Below are 24,018 nucleotides of genomic sequence, written 5' to 3' on the forward strand. Positions count from 1 at the left end.
GAAGCTCTCATGGACCAGCCACAGTAGAAGCCATCACCACCCCAGGCCTGAAGGGACAAGGGGACAGAACATGTTCTGGAGGCTCCTGAGAGCCATTTTCATGGAAGGAGGGTCTTCAGACAGGAGCTGTCCCAAACTGTGGAAAAGCCACGAGGAGACAGGAAAATATATTCCCTGACTTCTCTCTCTGCTCCCACCTCCAGTTTGCCGATGGTTTTTCTCATTGCCTAAATCCCACTGTAGTCCAGGAAGCAAAGAAGCCCAGGACTAGAAGAGGAAGGAGATAAGCAGAGAATGGTTAGGGGCAGGGCAGAGGTTGACAAATGGAGAAATCGAGATGATAGGGAAGACTAGGAAATGCAAATGCTCTTTATAAAGACATTCAACCAAGGACTGAATGTGACTCAGTGACTCAGCCAGTAAGCCTCCAGCCCTTGATCTCAGCTCAGATCTTAATCTCAGTTAAGCAAAATCAGCCAGTGTGTGCAGTTCCATTGTCACCCCATTCCCTGCTGCACCAGAGGCCTCCACGTTGAGGTGGAGAGGCTCTGAGAGCAGAGCAGAGCCAATGTCCTGCTCTGTAGATTGAACTTCTGCTACCCCACAAGGCACTATCCCTCTCCATCTGCTGCCTTTCTGCCAAAAATCAGTTGCTATTTCTCACCCAGCCATTATTCGTCTCATTCTCTTTGAATTTGTGTTTCAAGTGTTATTATTCTTTAAATTACATATATTTTATATATTTTTAAAATCGTGTGTGTATGTGTGTGTAATTTTAGTAAGGTTTTTGGAAAGTGAGGAATAAAAATGCATGAAATCCATCCATTTAGTTTAACTGGAAATTTTAGTAAAGCCTTAAGTTTTTAAATATAGATCCTATATTTTTCTGAATAAGCTTATTTCTATGTATTTTACTATTTAGGCTGATATTTTGAGTTAGATATTTTCTTCCATTTATTTTAAGCTGGTTATGGTTGTTAAGACAAGGAAACCCTTAATTGTTGTAATTAACTTAGTTACCAGTCTTCTTACTGAATTCCCTTACTGTTTATAATTTCTTTTTGGCTAAAGTACTCCAGTATATTTTTTTATATCAGGGCAAATAATATTAATGCTGCCTATTTCTTTCCAACATGTATTCTTTTTAGACTTTTCTTCCTTAACTTCTTTGGCTTTCTGGGATAATAGTAAATAAGCTTTAATAGTATCCTCATCTTATTTGTAAAATAAAACGTGTTTGTATTTCTTACCTTTAAACAGGATAATTTCTATCCTATATGATTATTATCCCATTCTTAACATAATTACTCCATTCAACTGCCATCTATTATTATACTAAATCTTTCCTGCTTCAAAAGAGAAAAAAAATGTAGGGTTTTTGCAAGTGTCCTTTTTTGTTTAATGAAATAGTCTTATTTTATGTTATTTTATTTACATTATATTAACAAATTATATATTTTATTAGATTTGCCAATTTTAAGCCACTTTTGCATTTTTGAGATAAATCTCATTTAATTACACTAACTTGTAATTTAAAATATGCTGCTGAGTTATACTTGCTAATATTTTGTTAATGTTCATGTTGATATTTGTAAATATGATTATAGTTTGTTATGTTATTTGTGATGGACTTAGATATATTAGACATGAAAACAATTTGCACATTCTTTCACTCTATCTTGGGAAAGTTAAAATAGGATTAGAATAATATATTTTTTGATAGCTTGAAACTGTCTAAGCTTGGTGCTTTTAAAAATTCTTTGGAAGATTTCTTAATTTCTTCTGGAGTTCTTTAGAATTTCTAATATTCTACAGTTGACTTAGGCTCCCAGTTTTATTTCAAAAGTTTTAAGAAATTTTTAGTTTATGATTATTTTTTCTATAATAACTAATGTTCCCCTCTCTATATTTTACTTTTTTTGTAATGCTACATTCTTCCTTCTTTTTCTTAATGTAGTCATTTTTATGCTTTACTTGTTGTCATTTTAATATGGTTTATTTTAAATTTGCTGTTTTGTGTATAATCTCTTACTTTGTTAGTTTTCTAACTCCTTATTTGATTTTCTCGTCATTATTTCTTCCCTTCTAGTTTCCTTTAGCTCATTTTAGTCCCTTTTTGACTTAGATGTTTAATTTATTTAATTTGTATTTCCTAATAATTATATGGCATTTTAAGACTTCAGGGTTTATTATGAACTAAGTTTTAACTACATTAAGTTGTGTGGATTCTTAGACATTTCTGGTTCTTTCATTCACTTGATATTTCTTTTCAAAACTATGCTGTATGCTTGGCCTTTTTTTGTCTCAAGATGGTGTCCTTTTTGTGGTTTACTAGTTTATTCTTGGTGATATCCTTTTATTTTTGTGGCAAAAAGAAAAGACTTAGTAACTGTTCTCAGACTGTTCCTGTAATCCTCAAGTCCTGGATATATGTCTACCTACCCATCTATCTGAGCTATAATTGGCATATAATATTATATTGGTTTTAGGTGTACAACATAATGATTTGATATTTGTATATATTGCAAAACAATCACCACAATAAGTCTAGTTACCATCCATCACCACAGACAGTTACAACACTTTTTTCTATGTTGAGAAACTTTAAGATCTATTCTCTTAGCAACTTTCAAATATGGAATACAGTATTATTCACTATAGTCACCATGCTGTGCATTACATCCCCAGGACTTATTTTATAACTGGAAGTTTGGTACATTAATTTTTGACATGACTAGTTTTGACAGACAACCATGTAAAAATGTTTTTTGTTTTGTTTTTAACGTGAAGATGTTGTGATAAGTCCAAAATAACAAACATTCAGTTTAAAATAAAATGATGCAGTGTGTATGGAAATTCAGTCTCAAAACCAGGTGTGCCATATATGTAATGTTCTTGTGATTTTGTAACTGAAAAGACAGATTACTCTGCACCCCATCTCTCCAGTACAAGTTGTTCCTATGAAATCCAGTGATTTTTCAGGTCAGTTGAAGTTCATTCATGTTTTTGTCCCAGTTACAGACTAGAACTCAGAAACCCTAGCCATATGGATGGCTCCAATATTCCAGAAAAATGAGTAGGGACTGGATTGTGTCCACTACTCATTGACTAAAGTGGTCTTCTGGCTGTCAATGGTACATGTGTCTTTCTCAGACAGAGGCCTATTCTCACTCCAGCTCCTGGCTGCACTGTCTTGGAGCTCAAAGACTTTTCCATTTCCTCCTGGCTCCTAACATGGTGAGTGCAGCATCACCTTTTGATGCAATAGTACGTGATTGCTTAACCATGTGACCCCAGGAGCAGACACACCAGCTGGCTCTCTCTCTCTCTCTCTCTCTCTCTCTCTCTCTCTCTCTCTGTCTTCCAACCTGATGCCAGGCTTGGAGTCATAATAAACTGCAAGATTCTCTGGCACACCAATTGTAAAGGAGATGGGATGTCTTGCACCCCAAGGGGCCCCATTATGCCAACTCTCTAACGTCTTCTATGATGTGGATGAAATGAACAGATAATGAAGTTTTCGCATCTCCAAGAGGCCGAGACAGGAAGCAAAAGAATGGTTTTCTTCCACTCTCAGAACCCCCCACTATCAAGGTGTGAAGTTCACTCTGTCCACTTTGCTCTTCCAAAGCTTTTTTTCTCCTTTTGCCTCTCAAACTCTTCTCAACACTTTCAATATTCCACTGTACTCAACTCTTGCTTGGCTTCTGAGAAGTTGGATGTAATTCATCTCTTGGTTTCTCTATAGATAAAAGAACCCCCCCTCCCCCAGCCCCTCTGGATTCTTTGAGAATTTTTTTTATTTTATTTTCTGTAGTTTGAATATGGTACATTCAGGTGCCAGGTAACCTTCTTTTTTTTTTTTTTGCATCATTTAGCCTACTTGATATTCACTCTGAATCTGCAATTTGATGTTTGACATTAATTTGAGGGAAATTCTGAGTTATTACTGTTTCAAATATTTCTTTTGTTCCCTTTTTCTTTTTCTTCTCCTTCTAGTATTTCTATTATGCATATGTTACACCTTCTGTAGTTGTCCCACAGTCCTCAGATAGTCTTTTTCTTTTTTTTTAGTCTTTGTTCACTCAAATTTCAGGTTTCAAGGATTCTATTACCTTTGGTTAGAGATTCTTTCCTCAGCTGTGTCCAGTCTATTAATATGCCCATCAAAGACATTCTTCATTTCTATTACATACAGTGTTTTTAGCAATTCTTTTTTTTTTTTTTTCTTTCTTAGGATTTCCATCTCTTTGCTTACATGACCGATCTGTCTTTGGGTGTTGTCTACGCTATCTAGTGGAGCTCTCAACATATTAATCATAGTTGTTTTTAAATTCCCAGTCTGATAATTCTGGCATCCCTGCCACTTCTGGTTCTAACGCTTGCATTGTCTCTTAATTCTATATTTTTCCTTTTAGTGCCTTTTAATTTCTTTTGGATAGGCAGACACTATATATCTGCTAAAAGAAACTTCTGTAAATAAGGCCTTTAGTGATGTGGTGAGGTGTGGGAGAGGGGAAGTGCCCTATAGTCCTGTGATTTCACCTCAGTCTTTTAGTGAGCCTGTGCCTCCAAGCTGTGAACTTCACAAGTATTTCTCAGTTTTCTCCTCCCCTCTTAGGTGAGAAAAAAATACTTTCCCATGAGGGCAGGCCTAGTCAAGAGAAACACAGTGCTCTGTAGTATTTCAAAATTGTTTCATTTTCCCTTCTCCTGTCAGAAGCAGGAGGGGATTTTTCTCTGTTATTTACCATGAGAATTTGCTTAAGCTCCTGGAGGGAAATCTCACCATACTGTGTGGTTCCCTTCATAACTGGGTCTTCTGGAGTTCTTAACTCTCAGAGTCATCCACAATGATCCTTCAGTGACTCATCATGTGCAACTCAGGTTTCCCTACCCAGCTGTGAGTCTCTGAAAAGCCATGATTCCCTATATTTACCTACTTGTCTCTATAATCCTGGGGTCAGTGGTTTGCCCCTATATCCTCTCCTCTCTTATGTATCCAAGAAGTGTGAATTTTTCAGTCTTTCAGCTTTTTGTCTTAAACTCTCTTTATCTTAGTAGTCTGTCCTACAGCAGAAGGGGTTCCAAATCACCATGCAAATCTGCATAACCTAACACAGGATAATGTTGAGTCATTAATCTTAAAAACCACCGGGTATAGCATCTGTGCATTAGCTATAAATTACCCTTACATCTATCCCTTGCATTTCTCTAACAAGCAAGGGAGAATCTGTAGATACATCACACAGGTGAAGAAATGCAGCAACGATTAATTCTTTGAGATATCCTGCCATGCCAAGGTATATGCTAACAGACTCTTCACCATCTTTAAGGTTTAACTATCCCAATCACAATCTCTTGGGTATGTTAGGGTTATGGTTGTGTTGTCTCAGAGTTGGGGTTGCTATAGATTTAGTATAGGGATTGGGGTAAAGTTCAGAGATGGGTTGGAATTAGATTGCCCCCAGAAGTTTTCTTTTTTTTTTTTCCCCAGAAGTTTTCTGATACAGAGTCCTATGATTCCATACTTGCCAATCTCAGGAATGACCTTTTAGAGCTATGTCTGCTTATTCTCTGAGCATTCATATGAACCTTGACTAGTCTGTGTCTCTCTTGAAATGACAATAGGCATCTTCATTTAATTTTAACTAATAAATAAATTTGGCTGCCCATTATTTTTCCAGCTATATTGAGATATAATTGACATTGTGTAAGTTTAAGATGCACAACATGATGATTTGATATACATATATATTGCAAAATGGTACCCACAATAAAGTCTGTTGATAAGGTGAAGTTAAATCTATCAACTCCTAGAGTTATATTTGTGTATGGTGATAATTTTTAAGAGCCATTCTTTTAGCAACTTTCCAGCATCTAATGCAGTATTATTAATTATAGTCATTGTGCTTTACATTAGATCTCCAGAGCTTATTAACATTATAGTTGGAAGTTTGTATCCTTTGACTACTTCTATCCATTTCTTCTCACTCCTCAGCCCAATCACCGTTCTTCTCTCTATTTCTATGAATTTCGTGTTTGGTTTGGTTTTAGATTCTACATTTAAGTGAAATCATATAGTATTTGTCTTTCTCTTTCTGATTAATTTCATTTACACAATGCCCTTAAGTTTTATCTAAGTTGTTGTGTCAGGATTTAATTTTTTTAATGCCTTAATAAAATTCCATTGAGTACACACACACACACACACACACACACACACACACACAGAATATTTTCTTTGTTCATTCATTCAGGAGTGCACGTTTAAGTTGTTTCCATGTCTTGGCTATTTTTTACGCTTATTATTTTATTTATTTATTTTGTATATTTTTTATTGGAGTTCAATTTGCCAACATATAGCATAACACCCAGTGCTGATCCCATCAGGTGCCCCCTTCAGTGCCCGTCACCCAGTCACCCCAACCCTCTGCATAACCTAACACAGGATAATGTTGAATCATTAATCTTAAAATCACTTTCCACTACCCCTTGTTCTTTTCCCAGAGTTAGGGGTCTCTCATGTTCTGTCACCCTCACTAATATTTCCCACTCATTTTATCTCCTTTCTCCTTTATTCCCTTTCACTATTTTTCATATTCCCCAAATTAATGAGACCGTATAATGTTTGTCCTTCTCCAATTGACTTACCTCACTCAGCATAATACCCTCCAGTTCCATCCACATTGAAGCAAATGGTGGATATTTGTCATTTCTAATGGCTGAGTTAAGTTCCATTGTATACATAGACCACAGCTTCTTTATCCATTCATCTTTCGATGGACACCGAGGCTCCTTCCACAGTTTGGCTATTGTGGACATTGCTGCTATAAACATTGGGGTGCAGGTGTCCTGCCGTTTCACTGCATCTGTATCTTTGGGGTAAATCCCCAGCAGTGCAATTGCTGGGTCATAGGCAGATCTATTCTTAACTCTTTGAGGAACCTCCACACAGTTTTCCAGAGTGGCTGTACCTGTTCACATTCCCACCAACAGTGCGAGAGGGTTCCCCTTTCTCCGCATCCTCTCCAACATTTGTTGTTTCCTGTCTTGTTAATTTTCCCCATTCTCACTGGTGTGAGGTGGTATCTCATTGTGGTTTTGATTTGTATTCCCTGATGGCCAGTGATGTGGAGCATTTTCTCATGTGCTTGTTGGCCATGTGTATGTCTTCTTTGGAGAAATTTCTGTTCATGTCTTTTGCCCATTTCATGATTGGATTATTTGTTTCTTGGGTGTTGGGTTTCATAAGTTCTTTATAGATCTTTGTCTTCGCTATTTTAATAATGATGCAATGAACAGCATGAGGGTGCATCTATATCTTTGAGATAGTGATTGTATTTCCTTTGGATATATACACAGGGTGAGTTTGGATTGCTGGATCACATGAAAGTTCTGTTTTTAGTTTTTTGAGCAACTTCCATAATGTTTTCTATAGTGGATATATATATTTACATTCCTACCAAGAGTGCACAAACGTTCCCTTTTCTCTTCATCCTCACCTTATCTTTTGTCTTTTTGATAATAGCCATGCTAATGGATGAGATATCTCATTGTGGTTTGGGTTTGCATTTTCCTGATGATTAGAGATGTTGTGCACTTTTCATGTTGCTATTATCCATTTATATGTCTTCTTTGGAGGAAAAAACATCTATTCAGATCTCTTGTCTATTTTTAATCAGATTTTTGGGGGGTTTCTTTGCCACTCAGTTGTATGAGTTCCTTATATATTTTGGATATTAATTCCTTATGATATATTTGCAAAGCAAATTCTGTAGGTTGCCTTTTCATTTTGTTGATTGTTTCTTTTGCTGTGCAGAAGCTTTTAATTTGACATGGTCTCATTTGTTGACTTTTTTCTTTCTTTTTTAAAATTTAAAAATTTTTTTGCTATTGTTACCTGTGTTCTTACCGTCGTCATCTCTGCCTGCGTGAGACTTAGATGATATTCAGCAATCTGGCAGGGCCATATGCTAGGATTCACTACTGAATAGGTCTGTAGGCTGAGCTCTGTGGCAGGGTGGGACCGTAGGCTGGACTCCAAGGCTGCTCAAAGTCACTGTTCAGGCTCCCTGGTTATATGGGACTAGGAGGTATATCTCAACAGTTGGACAGGACTGCAAGTTTTCTCTCCTTCCTGGGTAGGCCTTAGGATATGCTCTGAGGCTGGCCATCTGTGGCCAGGCCTCCCAGAGGGGCAGGACCAGAGGCTCTGCTCAGCAGTTGGGCAGGGCCATGAATCTGCTCCTTTGCCTAGATGGTGCCACAGAATGAAGTCCACACTAGTATACCTATTGGCTAGGGATCCAATTCAGGCAGAATTACCAACTGAGCTCCCTGGCTAAATGAAGCCACTGGTTTAGCTCTCTGCTCAGGTGCTGCTACAAGCAGGAAGGCAATCCACCAAGCTCTGAGTACCAGTTGCTATCAGCCACTTTCCCCTTCTCTGTTTCTATCTGATCCCCAGTGGTCTAATCTAGTAAGTTCCCCTGGTGATCCTTGTGAAGTGGGACCTGACTGAGACTCTTGGGTAGAGCCTACAACACCAAAGGAGCTGGAAGTCCACCTTGGCGTTTCCGTTCCCACTGGAGGAATCGTAAGTCAAGCTTGGAGGTGGGGCAATGCAGGCAGAATGTAGCCACTCTTCTTACTCTTCTAATGTGGTCCTTTCTCATCCTCTGTGGTCCAAGAAATGCATCACTCTCACTTCTGGTTCTGGACTGATCACAATAGTGTCTTATATATAGATAGCTGCTAGGTGGTATTCTTGTGAGGAGGACTGAGTTGGGAACTACTTATGTCACCATGTTAATGATGTCACTTCTGGCTGTCTATTACTATTGGAATTTACTCCATTTTTCACTTGAAATGTTCAGAGTGTCCCACATTCACTTCAGAGGCCTAGCTATAGCAACCTTATTTGGTCTGGGATCTTAGACTGCAGGGATATTGGGAGGGTTAACTCACAGTGAGCTCCTAGTCTCAGCTTCAGGGTGGGTCTTTCTCTCTCTTTTTTAAAGGATTTTATTTATTTATTAGAGAGAGAGAGAGAGAGAGGGAGCACAAGCAGGGGGGAGGGGCAGACGGAGAAGCAGACTCCCCATTGAGCAGGGTGCCAGATGCAGGGCTCAATCCCAGGACCCTGGGATCATGACTGAGCCAAAGGCAGACACTTAACCATCTGAGCCACTTGGGTGCCCCAGATCTTTATCTTTAATCATAAAATTTCTCAAACCTATAAAGCACTTAAGCAATTCAGAAATGAATAAGATAAAGGTCTTCAACTTGGCTTTGGAATTAAGATTGAAGTAAGAGACTGGGACGGAGCAATATTGAGGTACATCAGTCATATGAATTATCCAGTAATAAGAAGCCGTAATTTCACATTTTGACTCAGCCAACTTAATATAGCATGAAAATGACTGCACTCAACTAATCCCACCGTTGAACAGGAATGCTACTCTTGAAAACTTGGCTGAGAAGATAAGGAGAAAGGGCAGGAATTACTTGTGTTTGCATAGTCGAGGGTGTTTAACTTTTTTGTTGTTGTTCTTAAATAAAGGTGACTCTTGGGATATGTGAAAGCTGAGAAGAGCAGAGACTCTTCCAATACAACTGGGATTAAATCTGCAGATGGCTAGTGAAGCAAAGCCAAACCCCCTCTCACCCTTCTGTTGCACAGGGCTGATGTTCCTTGGCTTTCTTTAAGGGGCCAGATGGAAACCACTCTTGAGCAACCTTCCTTGGTGACTCACTGGCTCATTATCTCACAACCAGCTCATGTATTTATACACTTTCTCATTTGATTTAGTGAATTCTCCAGCACATTTGGACTTGATGGTCCATTTTATGGGCCACATAACTGACCACCAAATGTTGAATTTAACTAAAGAGGTATTTCCAATGCCTTGTAATACTTTTCTCATATAAAGGCAAGCATTTATTCAAGTCAGCTGGTCATAGGAAAGACGAGTAAAGGCTTTTGCTTCCATGCTCTCTAGAGTTCTTGCAATATGCATTCCCCTTAATGAAGCCAGCAGATGCATCTACTTGCACTTGGCACAGAATGATCACAGCAACTCAGAGCTGTAATTTTAATATGCCAATTATTTTCTGAAGAAAAACATAAGACTGCTTTGTATGCAAGAAAATAATTTGTCTATTTCAGACATCATAAATGATTTGCAATGAGTTTGAATTTTTATTCTCCAAGAAAGCCATTGTATTTACAAGGTAGCAGCTCTGGTGTTGCTACAGAAGTTTTAGCCCAAATAACTGTGAATTACTTGTTGTAAATCATTTTAATGTAGATTGTTGTCACTTGTGTTACCATTGAATCATGTGAACTATATAGGACTGGACCATTTTGTGACATGGATGGTTTTGTAAGCAGAGGCTGGCCCACTGGTACGTGTTAGCTTATGAACAGATTGGTGGTAGAGAGCTTTGTAAAGAAAGAGATAAACTTGAGGGTGCCTGGGTTGCTCAGTCTGTTAATTGTCCAATTCTTGATTTCAGCTCAGGTCACAGTTTCAAGGTCATGAGATCAAGCCACATGTCAGGCTCCCTGTTCAGTGCAAAGTTGGCTTGGGACTCTCTCTCCCTCTGCCTTTCCCTCTCCTCCCTGCTTTCTCTTCACTCTCTCTCAAATAAATAAATAAATCTTTTTTAAAAAAATATATTCTTTCCCTCCCCCTCTGCCCACTCCCCGCTGCACACATATGTGTGCTCACCCTCGAAAGAAAGAAAGAAAGAAAGAAAGAAAGAAAGAAAGAAAGAAAAGAAAAGAAAAGAAAAAGATAAATTTGGTTACAGCTTTAAAATATATTGCTTAAAAAAATAAAAAAAAATAAAATATATTACTTATTTATTAGTTCTCTTTCCACCACTTATGAGCTCCCTATTTTTGAAATAAAACAGAATTTCTGCTTTTAAACTAAATGAGTTATATTTTATTTAAAATATCATTAATAGGGATGCCTGGGTGGCTCAGTGGTTGAGCACCTCCCTTCCCCCTAGGGTGTATTTCTGGAGTCCCTGCATGGAGCCTACTTCTTTCTCTGCCTGTGTCTCTGCCTCTCTGTCTCTCTCTCTCTCTGTGTCTCTCATGAATGAATAAATAAAATATTAAAAAATATATCATGTATAAGTTTTGGGTGGAATTGAAGAAAAATTATTCATTAAATCCACCTGTCCTAGAGAAAGAAAACTGCTAACATTTTTAAATTCCATAGACTTTGGTAGTAATGATTGGAAGTAAAAGTCTATTATATTGGAAGAGGATGATGTATTTGGTTAAGAACGCACATATAAAATGTAACTGGCAGGTTGACTTGGGTTTAGGAATGTTTGGAAATGTTTTATGTTTGATGGTAGTAGAAATGATATGTGTAAGAAAGAAAATGAGACTTTGGGAGAAACAGATAAGGAGGAAGAGACTGCACAATATTTACATTTTTAAGACAAGAAAAATGTGGGCCAAGTCCTTCTTTTGGAGTTCAACCAAATGAAGCTGAAGTTGAGGTAAGAAGAAACCAAGAAGGTACAACTCCTTTTGCCCCAGTTATGGGTTCCTCTAGGACAATGAGGTACAATGAAAAATCCTATGTCCATTTGAAATAAACAGCAATTAGGGTACAAAGGCCTACATGCTCTAGAAAGTTCTACCTGAGGGAAAGCCAGGGAAGGAGTTTGAGAGAGGTTTGTTCTGTAGGAAAAGGAGAGCACAAGAGGAATGTTTACTGACCAAAGATTTGAGACACATCACTATGTGTTTAAGGGTATGGTCCTGAAGGGCACAGTCCCTGGGTTCAAATCCTGGTTGGCTAAGAAACCTGGCTTTTTAGTTTCCTTGACAGTAATGGGGACAGTAGTAGTTGTGGTGATAATTGTGAGAATTGAAGGATACAAAGTGCTTAGAACAGCACTTGCTCCACAGTGAAGTAACTCCATACATATTAGCTATTATCATCCACCAATGACTTGATCATAATCAGTGTGCATAAACTGCAAATGTTCGAGAGACCTTGCTTCCTGTGGCCATTGCTTCATGGAATATTAAGACATGACCAAACGGCTCACCCTGGTGGGTTTTGTGAAAATGCCTGGGTAACTAACAAGTGGGGAGGCTTTTTCAGTCTTGATGAATTTTTCTGCCATGAAAACAATGTTTTCTCTTCTCTTTTCTCTGACAAAGGGTTTAGGAGAGGGAGATGAGAGTTGCCATTTATATATATTAACATTGGCAGTGTCCTAACATACAGGTGATTTGACTCTTGATTTTGCCCCTTAATATTGCAATAAGCAATTTCTAGTTCCAGACATTTTTTCATAATGTTAATAATGTTAGTGCTTAATATTATGCTTAATATTAATATCCACATAATAGTCCATTGTATAAGGTTGCATCATGATGTACTCAGCCATTGTCTACTCTTGGAAATTTTATGGATTCTGATACTGTGCTGTCATAGTGTGGCAATTAGGATCTCTTATTTTTTATTGAGCACCTTCCTTGTTCCAGGCAATGTTCAAGGCACTGGAGATAGCAATGAACTTAGCATAAATTTTGGTCTACATCTTTGACTTTTATTAGGAACCCATTATCCAATTCAGCCATCACTAAGACTTTTGTCCATTCATTTTAAGAAAATTCCATAGTCAGCTTCTGTTGAGTTGGAGAAAGGCACAATCAAAACTTGTGAAAATGAAAAAAAAAAAAAAAAACAAAAAACTTGTGAAAATGATTCTCACTTCATTCAAGGGCAGAAATTTCATCTCTTGGTTTTTAAGGTAATTTCTCTTTTATCATATCTGGTCACTGTATTACTAAATGTTTCCAAATACACACACACACACACACACACACCCCTGCATTACGAAAGGGGCAAAATTCCCCCTGAAGGATCAATTTCAGCAGATCAAGTCCTAAATAGGGTTTTTTAAATAATGCTGATACAATGCCTTGGTCAGGGATATTTAGTACAGACAAGAATAACTTCCAGCCCCCTTAGCCAGGACCCACCAGTGTCAGCAGAGGCATAGCTCAACTGCACACTGGGTACGCTGGTTGTATTGCTAGATGTAGATAGAGTTGATAGGATCAAACAAAAAGTACTTGAACTCTGAAGCCATTATGGATCCTCTTGCAAATCAAAAGACTTTGTGTATGTGATTCTTAGACACGGCATTTTCAAACAATCTAATTTTCTAAGGCGGATGTTTATTTAATGAGTACATAGAATGATGGGGAAGAATAAAATGTTGCTCTTCAAATGGTTCAAAGTCTGTCCAGAAGAGGAATTTCACCAGAACCTGGCTTCCTTGTGCTACTCTTATTCCTGAGGTCAGAACTAGGGCAAATAAGTGGATATTGGTGGGCAGTATTCTTCACATCCACCTAAAAACAACAGCAGAAAGTAGGAACAACCCCTCCAAAATTAACATTTTTCTAAAGCTTCCATGGCAGAGAGTGAGCAGAATCCTCGTTAGTGGAAAAAGTTAAGCATAGGCTGGATAAGTACCTTCAGGAGAAGCTAAGAGAGATTTTTTTGTAGAGTGGTTCTTAAGCTCTCTGTGTGTCTTGTATGTGCACATGTAATTGTGTATTCATGCCACACTTTGGTTACTGGAATCTGTAGTGGCCCCAGAAAGCATTCAAAGACTTAGGAACAGCTTTAAACACATGAGTAATAATTATGGTGTAATCATCACTGTGGTACAAGAATACCCCAAAAGCTCTATAAAAAGTACACAATGTTTACACATTATTCTCATCATTCCTCTTCCAGAACTATTTATGTCAAATTGTTTGTGGTCACAAAAGACCCTCCGCCATATGCACAAGGAAAATTCCAGCATTTTGCAGAGCTTTAGTGAAAACAGGACTTATCTCTAGAGCTGGGCTGATGCTACTCTATACCTATTATCACTTGTCTAAAGCTTAATTTATTCAGGTTAACATTCCCCCAGTGTCATTGTCATATTTATGCCCCCCGCCCCCCAAAAAGCAGCAGTACATGTGGCAGTATGAAGTGTACTAGTATGCCTAGTATACCAGTGGTTGTAGAGGATACACTGAACCTGATCACTTCTGAGACTTTGAAGTCACTTCTCTGGTTTGGTGTTATGTTTGTTGGAAGAAATGAAATAATAATGAACAAATAATCCCAATATTTCATGAAAGGTGGCAGATTTTTCTCCTGTGAAGATTGATTTATTTTAAAATCAACAACAGGAGGGCAAGACCTTCTGAAAATTTCCTAGAGTCCTAGAATGTTAGAATACAGAAATCACAAACACACGTTGTTAAAATAAAATAAGAGCTCTATATAAATCATTGACACTAACATTAAAGAATATGATTTATCCTGTTTTGAAGGTTACATGGTACAGAAAATAGTCACAAAAGAATCCTATTTGCTTTACCCATGCCACCATCTTTAGTTGAATGTACATATCCTGAAGAACCTGAAGAATCAGCACATTACATTCAATGCTTTTTATTTGACTAACAACTTTAATTTTTTTCTAATAACAAAACAATAAATCCTTCATATGTTTATAATATATAAATATATAAATATGCATAAAAATGTAATATATAAAAATAATAAATCCTCCAAATTTTAAAAAGTACAAATAAGCACAAGAAATCATTACTAAGTCATTACTCAGAGATAATCTCTGTTAACACGTTGGTAAATTTTCTTAGGTATTGATTCTAAATTTCCCTGGGATTGCAGGAATAGATGATGTTGGGAATAAGCACTTATAATTTGTTAAAAAAACAAACTTTTCTGGATATATTATCACTGCTACTGTGGAAACCAACAGCTGATCTAGAGGTACCAAGCAAGCATGCTTGATGAGGAGGAAATGTGAGCTTGTAACATCACGGAGGACTCCTGAGTAGAGGGGCCTGTAGCCTTTGGAAGCTGTCAGTGCTCCAAACAAGGACCTGAAAAGGAACATGCAGTGCACACTGATGTCAGTTTCAGGACAGAGAGGCTCAAGACGTGGATCTGACAAAAAGGCAGACCTTTCTGACCCACCCACCAACCCCAGGCCCTAGGGCTCTGCCCCAACCACATGGGGAACTGTTCAGCACTGTATTATGTCAAGGAAGGTGCTCCTGAAGTATCTGTTGAATGTATAAGCAATAGAGTGACCAGGACCAAAGTGGCCTTTCCCCAAATTCTTTCTCTTCCATGTATAAATGGACCTTAACCCTTGATGGTTATTATCATTATAAATACAAAAGATTCAGTATAACAAGCTGGTTTTGTTTTTCCCTGGAAACACATATCCCTGGCTCCTGCAATACCCTCAGAACTAGGAACTTTGATCACAGTGTAATTCTGCACAAAATGACAGAAAGTGACTAGCCATGGGTGACCTTCATGCTGGAGAGGTAATTTAATAATAGCGTGCTCTGCTTTGGGGCCATTTGCTATAATTCAAATAAAGAAAGAATTTTTACAACTGAGTGACAGTAACCTAAATTCATCCTGGAACCCTCTTCCCGTGCAGGTCTAGAGGGTAAAACTGCTAACTAAAATTTTTATAAGACCCCTTCTATGAGGCTTCATTCGCTGACAGTTACAAAATTTCTCTTCCTTTTGTGAATTTTTGCGCCTCCATGCAATTCAAGACATATAGATTTCCTAAAAATATTTTCTTTTTCTTTTTACTCCAGTTGGAGATGATCTATCTATCTGTTGATGAAGGTCAGATAATAAGGCCCATAATTTTACTATGACATTCCTAAGCAAGTGAAAACAACTCCTTTTGAAATTTCATTACTAGTTATTTTGTAAACCAGGGCAATTTGTTTCCTAGAAGCAAATTGAAGAAAAAGACAATAAGTAAGAAATAAGAAAGAATAAGAAAAAACAATAAGCAGGAAAATGTGAGGTACCAATTAAAAGAGTAACCTGAATAAAACATACTTGGGTCAGATCTATAAGCTCTTGTGGCCAGTTTAGAAAAGACCTGGGAGCCACCAGTTTTGGATCAACAATGATGAGCAAGGTGCTAACACCGAAAGAGGACACACCAGTCTAGTCTCATCTGCAGCACAGGAGTGGAGCTCTTCTTTTAATCCTGCCCAAAGGATCAGCCCATTGTCTTGACAGTTCTTTGCAAGGTCCTCCCAATCACCTTTGGGATTTATGAGTAGGATTCTCCTTGGGCATTTACCAAAGCAGCAAATAAAATTTTACCTCCAACTTTCCCTTTTCCATGATTTTGTGAATCTGCAAGGAAAAACTCTCAGTCTTGTCTTCATCTGTGTGCATTTGAGCCCCTGTTGGAGAGGGTGACTCACTTCATATTTTATGTAAATCAGGGACCACTCTGAACTTGGCTTGAAAAAAGTCATTATTTTCCTAATATTTAGCATTTCCTTCTAGTGTAAAGCTTGGAAACAATCCACAGCACCATTAGCATTATTTGTGATTTTGTCATTAGCAGATGTCGCAGATAATTTTATGCCACATTTCAGGTGTTGCAACTCACAAAATGTTGTTTACACCCATCACCACTTCAAAATTAGGGTAGCTACATATTAGAGTAGTTAGTTATCTAATGCATCAAGAGGGTAGTTATTTACCACATTTATTATGTAGTTGATTCTCATCATTATTGTTTTTTGAGAGAGAGAGAGCATATACAGGAGAGGAGACAGGAGACAACGGAGAGAGGGAGAAAGAGTATTAAGTAGGCTCCACACTCAGCCCAGAGCCCAATGCAGGACTCAATCTCATGACCCTGTGATCATGACCTGAGCTGAAATCCAGAGTCAGTCACTTAATTGACTGAGCCACCCAGGTGCCCCTATGTGCTGATTTTTAAATGCATTCATAAGAAAACACACATTTTTTATAAGAAATGCAGAAGCACGATCTAATCATAAGACACATTAGATAAACCCAAATTAAAGAACATTCTGAATATAACAGACCAGAATTCTTCAAAAGTGTCAAGGTCACAAAAGACTAGAGACACAAGAGCTACATAAAATGTGGGACCCTGGATTGGATCCTGGAATAGTAGGACATTGTTGGAAAAAAACTGCAAAGTCCGAAATGGTGTACAATTTAGTTGAGAGAATTGTACCAATGTTAATTTCTTCATTTTGATAAATATTTCATGATTATCCAAGATATGAACATTCGGGGACTCCAGGTGAAGGGTCTACTGAAACATTCTATACTATTTTGCAACATTTCTGTAAGTCTACCATTATTTCAAAATAAAAAGTTAAAAAGAATCACATTAGGGAACTGAAGAAAAAAATGAAGAACCACATATATTACTCTATCACAATTTGTTTTTAAAATATTTTGATAATAAAAATAAAAAAAATAAAAATAAAAATAAATAAAATATTTTGATAAAAGTATTTCAAAATAATTATTTTCCTTTGAAATCCTGTGTATTTTCTGCTTTAAAATATCATCCCCAGAGGGGGCCCCTGCCTTCTCAGACTGCCAGTGGGATCATGGCACAAAAAGATAAAGAATTGGGCAGCCTGGTGGCTCAGCAGTTTGGCGCCGCCTTCGGCCCAGGACGTGATCCTGGAGACCCGGGATAGAGTCCCATGTCCGACTCCCTGCATGGAGCCTGCTTCTTCCTCTGCCTGTGTCTCTGCCTCTCTCTCTCTCTCTCTCTCTCTCATGAATAAATAAATAAAATCTTTAAAAAAAAACAAAGAATCATAAATTAAGGCACTTGAAAGTTGCAGATAGCAGATGCCAAAGTGACTGGATTAAAAATCTGTAAAAAACAAGTAGCCAGAAGAACCTCTTCGCTTTGGCCTCAGTTTTGAATGAGTTAGCCTGAACCCAAAGTCTCTTCTTTAGCACCCTTCAATTCCCCTCTACAGCCATGTCCTGGAGGGGCACTGACCTACAATGGCAGGGAAGACCAGCACACTGAGAGCTTTTCACCAGGAGCCACGTCCCTACTCATTGGATACTCCCAGCACAATGCTATAGATCACTCATCTTTCTCTATCATGGCATATTTGTTTTGAGTTTGGGTCAGGGTTTAAATTATTAATCACATCCCAGGATATTTGTGTCTCAGATCAGTTTCCAAGCTGCTTTAACATGCACACACAGACTTTATCCCTCTGCTATGCAATTATACAAAAAACAACCTTGTGGATGTTACTGGGCACCTCTGCAGGTGCTGGCAGTAGAACCAAATCAACAGAAGAAGCTAATTGGAAGCAACATGCTAAGATGCTTTTAGGAATGGATATTTATCCAAATGGCTACATAATACATGAGGCAGAGAGTAGAAAAAGCAGTGCCAAGAAAGAAAGGTGGGGTGAGAGGGTGTGGATGCATGATCAGATCTACTCTAAAGATAGCTGCAAAATCTGCCCCCCAATGTGGGATGAACATCTGGGCACCAACACTACCTCCCTTTCCTTTCCTGCTCTGAATTCAAGAGGCCATGGAGCCCTTACTGGACTCCAGGAAAGTTCAGTGGCTCAAAAAGAAAATATGAGTTTGCTCTACTGAGTGTTAAAACATTATTAGGAATAATCAAATAACAATTACATGAAAAAGTATAGGCTGTTGGGTTTTGCAGCAGTGAATTATGGTTTGGTCAACATGTACAGAAGTAGAATGACATTAAAACTCCACACTGATGTAATTGATGTAGGGTCAATTCACAAACTTAGAGTACACTAGGAACTCCTTTCAGACTTTCAAGCAGGGATACTCCAGAATTTTGCCTATGTTTGGCCAGTTAAATGTTGGATGCTGCAGCTGGAGGGGTCATTACTGTCTGTGAGAACTAGTGATGTTCAGTGCAGAGTCAGAACTGAGAAGGGCAAAAGGGAAATCATAAAAGGAGGACTGAATATAAATGTTCAGTGAGGGTTTGTAAGCATCTCATTTGGAGATCTTGAGGGAGATATTTGGAGGAGTGCCTGGTAATTTCACTCCGGTATGAAAAGAGGTTTGGGCTTTTCAAGGCCCTTAGCAACCTGATATGTCATGGAGCCTTATAATCTAGCTATGTGCTTTCTCTGTTAAACAGAATTTGAAATGAGGCAAGTGTATCTTGCATTCCCCTTCAGGGAACTACTGAATGGAAAGTTGGATGGATCATCTCCAATGTGCTAGACATTGTATTAGATGCTTTACTGGCACTATTTCCTTTAATCTTTGTTATAGTCTTAGGAGTTAGGTATTATTAGTCCTACTTTACAGAAATGTATGAGCTCTTTCTGGAACCGTGCTCTTTAGTTAGCACAAAGCCACAGCTTCCTGGCTTCTGATCTTCAACTCAGGATCCCAAATTCTGATCTGGTTGGAAATTGTGAATTACCCTTAAAAGTGATCCATGATTCCTTCCCTTAAGAAAATAGTATTATGCTGAGTGAAATAAGTCAATCAGAGAAGAACAAACATTATGTGGTCTCATTCATTTGGGGAATATAAAAAATAGTGAAAGGGAATAAAGGGGAAAGGAGAGAAAATGAGTGAAAATATCAGGGAGGGTGACAGAACATGAGAGACCCCTAACTCTGGGAAAGGGACAAGGGGTAGTGGAAAGGGAGGTGGGTGGGGGGTTGGGGTGACTGGGTGACGGGCACTGGGGGGGCACTTGATGGGATGAGCACTGGGTGTTATGCTATATGTTGGCAAATTGAACTCCAATTAAATAAATACATAGATAGATAAATAAATAAATAAGAAAATCATCACATTGAAAAAAATCACATAGATCTCTTCAAAGAGGAGCTGCTATAAAACTCACATTATACTTAAAAGCTTGTTTTTGTTTAGTTGTGCCAATTTGTTATGAATAATCTTTCAGATGAATACATTACAGAAAGAGTTAAAATAATCCACCAGTTTATGACAATGGGGATGAAAATATTTCCAGGTCAGACAGGAAGATTTTAATTGTGAGAGAGGACGTCTCTGAATTAATTAACAAAGTCCATGAACTTTAAAAATGGTGCCATATCTGAAATGCTGGTGCTGGTTAAGTGTCATTGTAACTGGATGGGAAATTAAGTGCCTCATTAAGAACTCCTGCCAACTCTGAAACCAATAGAGGATGATGGATGAATGGACAGAAAGTCCAGCTAAGGGCAACAGATATGGGCACTGTTCTAGGATGTTTCCTTTGAGGACCAACTCAGGGCAACAAGTTGAAGGCTGAACAGAGGGACCTTCAAAACCAAGGTCAGGCTTCAGAAGGTCTTGAGGCATCAAGGGCCCAGGGAGGATGACTACAAAGTCTAGCTTTTCTGCCCAACTGCCCAGGGTGACCCTTTAAGGTAATCCTTAATAGCATGGGGTTTAGAGTTTAAACAACAGTGTTCAAATCTCCCTTGTGCCACTTAATAGCTCTGTGATACTAGGCAAATCACTTCACTTCTCTGATTCTTAATTTCCTTGTCATAAAACAGGACTACAGTACTACCCTCTAAGAGAATTTCATGAAGTTTAACTAGTTAACATATGTAAGGAACTTGGCAGATTTCCTGGCACAGTGTTCATTGAATGGTAGTAGTTACTCTTGTTAGGTCTTCTAGCCAAGGTTCTCCACTCTGGGCTAGACAGATGAAGGGGAGTTAAGGAAGGGAAGAAATTCACAAGAGTTAGGCTAATACACAAATGGATAAAATGTGTCGATGTGTCATTTCTGCAGGGGTCATACTCACACAAAATGTGTCAAGCATCATTAACATATGTTCTCGATAAGTATTTTATTTACTACTTTATCATAAGCGGAAAAAATACCCAAGGGAAAGAACTTTCACAGGTTCATAGACTCTTCTCCCATAAGGTTTAAAGTTCCTCAATATTACATTTAGGACAACATAACCCTTGAGGCTGGAGAGAAATCTATTACCCACTGCCCTCAAGGAAATCATGACCTGGAGCTAAATCCATACTTGGTAAGGAAAGAAAATGCTTTCCTTAAAATATTTGTTCAGCATTAGACCTTTCTTTACCTTTATCTTCTCTAGAATAATTCTGTTTTCTTTAGAATCATTTAGTAATATGTATGTTTATGGAACAAAATATTCATTCATTTATTATTTTAAATGATAATTCTCAGAAGAAGGTAGCCTGGCAGAACTTTTATGCATACCCAAAAGATTGGACAATTGATTGTGGGCCTCACTGGTATGAATGGTGAAACTATTCATTATTCAACAGACATTTTTTGTGCACCCACTAAGTTCTAAGCAATTTGTAGACATACATGGTCAAGAGATAAGCCTGTCATGGAACACAAATTCCAGTGAGTTCCAGTGAGAATAGCACTAAGACCAAGCAGCTACATGTGACTGTGTGCCACACATCATCTGAGATCTCCCCATCGTGGGCAACCACTGCCTGAGGCAGGTACTATTATTACACACCCATTTTACAGAGGGGTGCACTTAGGCTCAGAGAAGCAAAATAATCTGTCTATGATCCCACAGCTAGAAAGCGGCAGGACTGGAATTAGAACCAGATGCTCTAGCTGTGGAGTCTAAACACTTCACCATGAGGCTCTACCACCTCTTTAGAAGAGAAAAGAGACTGGTAAGCAAGTAAATGTAAAAAAGAGAGTTTCGAAGAGTGCCACTATCGTGTACTAGTGTTAACTAGTATGGAGAAATTAAACTGGACATTGAGAGGGGATGTCAGTGGTAAAGATTCCCACGGGAGCACGTTCGCGCTGAGATGGGCAATGAACGTGAATAAGTCGTGGCCTCATTGGGGACAGAGTGTTGGGGAGACAGAGTGTTGGGGGGCAGAGCAGAGACACACAAGTGAGACGAAGTTCCAGGGTGGGAACAGGGTTGGTGCATTCCACATTCCAGAGGGGCAAGATCAGTAGAATAGACATTGAGTGGGATCTGAGGGTTAGACAGGACCCCAAAGGTCATCCTCAGAGCTGTGGAAACCTGTGGAGGGTTTTCACATGATGAGACATTACCCAACACAAACTACAGAAGTAAGAGCCTGGAATTCCTTTATTTTGTCTTGCAAGAAAAAAGCCATTCTATTCTTGGTACTTTTAACATAGATGCAGCCCCTAGGGTGCATCATCCTTATCCCTAAAGAAATCACAGAGGTCTCTTGGCCACAGGTGCTCTACTCATTTCCACCAGCTGACAGACCAAGCGAAAGCTCTGTGCTCCATAGGACAGACATCATGTGTTGTTCTCTTTCCATTCTAATCTCTGCACTTGGAAATGTGTGCTAAGGAGAGCAAAGTCAGAAAGAAAGGACATAAAGGACATGGAGATTGAGGAAAAGATGAGGTAGGAGGGGAGGGAGGAAGAGTAGTTATGAAGGAGGAGTGGTCGGGGTTTCCAGAGAAACAGAATCAATATGATGTATCTATATACACATGCAGAGTAACCATAAGTATTGGCTCATACAACTATGGAGATTGAGAAGTTCCATGGTCTGCTGTCTACAAGCTGGACACCCAAGGAGGCCGGCAGGAGAGCTGGAGAGCTGTTGGTGTGGATGGGAGTAGGAGTCTGAAGGCTGGATACCACCAACAGCACACCTAGGGCAGAAGGCCTATGTCCCAGCTCCACAGTCAGGCAGAATGAGAAGTCAGCCTTCTTGCACTTTTTACTCTATCCAGCCCTCAAAAGATCAGATGATGCCTGCCCATCTGCTTTACTCAGTGCAGCAATTCAAATGCAAATTTCTTCCAGAAACACCCTCACAGACCCACCCAAAGATAATATTTAACCAGCTGTCTGGGCACCCTGTGGCCCAGTCAAGTGGACAAATTAACAATCACAGAAGAAGACAGGCTGGCCCCTGGGAGCATGCACACCCTGTCGACGCCTGGCCTGTTAGCTTAACTGCCCCTCCACCTTTTTTAAGATTTTATTTATTTATTCATGAGAGACACAGAGACACAGGCAGAAGGAGAAGCAGGCTCCCAGCAAGGAGCCCGATGTGGGACTCGATTCAGGATCCCGGGATCACACCCTGAGCCGAAGGCAGACACTCAACCTCTGAGCCACCCAGGCGCCCCGCTTCACTGCCCTTTATGGCAACTCCCTGCCCAGTCTTTCCCACCACTGTCTAAGGCAGAAGCAAGTGAGAGTCGCCCATAGAGAGAATTTCATTGCCTTTTATCTCTGCTACTTCTTGCCTGGCCTGCAAGGAAGATCTTCCCTGTGTTTACTGCTTTGTGCAGGCACCAAAGAAAGACAGCAATTGTCTCTCCCAACATTTCCAAAGTGTGCTTGGCTGGAGATCTCATTTGCGTGACAAAAGGCCCATTAATGAGCTAGTGGCCTGGTGATTCCGGCAGGCTTTGAGGCATGCCAAGGGGACTTTATGAAACCACTGAACTGCATATTACCACATCTCCAAAAAACACGCACAGCTACTGGAGCCCTTCCCTGGATCTGAGCACTTCGCTTCAGAGAGGAAGTAGAAGATAGCAGGAATCAAGGAGAACCATGCTGACCTTCCGGTTCTGCTTGTCCTGTCTTAAACACCATGCCTGGAGGTAGTCGTGGGCCAACTCTGACTCACAAAGCTCGCCTTGATCTCAGTCGCTTTCTTTTTGACATTCTGGTTTACAGGTCAGTCACGTAGGCCTCAGGATTCTCAACAGTAAATAGTTTGTAGCAATAACTCCCAGTTGCCTAGTTCATGTTGAGGGCCAGGTGCTGTTCCAAGCACTCTCCTGAGCTACCTCATGTAATCCTGATAGCCACCCTCTGACCAAGGGCTGACTGTCATCCCCATTTTACAGATGAGGACACTGACCAAAAGTCACATCTGAAGTTTATCTCCATAGACAGAAATGCTTCCTTTCCTGGGCTCCCTGGGTTGTATGAGGAATGGAATTCCTTTTCAGAATGATACTGGCTGGCTTCTCCTCTCCCCTGTCCTAACAGATCCTGGGTTGCTCAAAGTGACCATGTGTCTGACCACAAGTTGTTAGCTTCCCAGGCCCCTCGGCAGCTGGGAATGGCCATGAGAAAGTCAGAGTTATTAAAAT

The sequence above is a fragment of the Vulpes lagopus genome, chromosome 18, assembly GCF_018345385.1.
Source record: "Vulpes lagopus strain Blue_001 chromosome 18, ASM1834538v1, whole genome shotgun sequence".
Taxonomy (NCBI): domain Eukaryota; kingdom Metazoa; phylum Chordata; class Mammalia; order Carnivora; family Canidae; genus Vulpes; species Vulpes lagopus.